Raw genomic sequence first — 1,003 nt, 5'->3', positions numbered from 1 at the left:
AACCTCTTTACAGCACTATAAATAAAGGCATTGAGCCAGAAGGAGGGGAGGTTGGAGCTATACATTTTCTTTGGGTAAATGCTGCAGGATTTAGGTCTTCCATTAGAACCTTTGTGAGGAGAGATTGTCTTTACATGATTCTACTTGGAAGTGGGTGAGCTTTGTCAAAGTAGAGGAAAACACTTGATGGACCCTGGGAGGAACTTGCACAACACCAAGGCCAGGTTGTAAGAGTTTCTTTGTTTCGTTATTAATACAAACTGGTTTATTTTTCTCAATAGCTTGTGTTAATGAGTTATTTCATGTGTTCCTTGGTCTGCATGTTGAATGTATGTTTTATTATATGAAATACAAGTGCTCGGTAATTGTTTGATTGTTTGTGGTTGCAGGAATTGACTTGAAGGAAGAGCTCATCCGGATTGGCAAGGACGAACTACAACAACAGCGTTTTGGAATAAGGTAAGCCTAAACACTTGTACTTTTCATGTTATAAAAGGTATATTTAGAGAAAGATCACTCCATTTTGTCTTGTTTGTCGCTAGCGAGTTTAGACTCCTAGGGAGGTCAGTTGTGTCAGCCCAAATGACTTTTTCCGCCACGACAGTCCTCAGCGGCGGACCTGGGCCAATTCCCTTGGAAGGGGGCGCCTGAGAGGGTGACAACCCCGTCGGCCCGGGACCCTGCCGCATCACGAGGCGTTGTCGGCGAGTCGGGTTGTTTGGGAATGCAGCCCTAATTGGGTGGTAAATTCCGTCCAAGGATAAATACGAGCGAGAGACCGATAGCGAACAAGTACCGTGAGGGAAAGATGAAAAGGACTTTGAAAAGAGAGTTAAAGAGTGCTTGAAATTGCCGGGAGGGAATCAGATGGAGGCTGTCGATGCGTCTCGGTCGGATGTGGAACGACTCAGGCTGGTCCGCCGCTCGACTTGAGGTGCAAACCAACACGGGCTGCTGCATCGTCACAAGCGCGGGCGGATTACTGCCTGTCGGTTTGCCGCTA

At 46.9% G+C, this 1,003-nt stretch overlaps 1 non-coding gene across 1 annotated transcript in view; it reads left to right on the top strand.

Annotated features, from left to right (window-relative positions):
* The first annotated feature begins 445 nt into the window (after positions 1–445).
* Positions 446–1,003, top strand: part of LOC149251019 (25S ribosomal RNA) — a 3,410-nt gene continuing 2,852 nt past the window's right edge. The window contains exon 1 of the ribosomal RNA XR_016267754.1: positions 446–1,003. This exon is cut by the window's right edge and continues 2,852 nt beyond it. This is a non-coding gene — a ribosomal RNA (25S ribosomal RNA).

Source organism: Pinus tabuliformis, chromosome 7 (assembly GCF_031772625.1).
Source record: "Pinus tabuliformis cultivar Carrire ecotype Pingquan chromosome 7, CPIR1, whole genome shotgun sequence".
NCBI lineage: Eukaryota > Viridiplantae > Streptophyta > Pinopsida > Pinales > Pinaceae > Pinus > Pinus tabuliformis.
The sequence above is the reverse complement of the archived record's forward strand: the minus strand, read 5'-3'. Positions and strand labels throughout refer to the sequence as shown.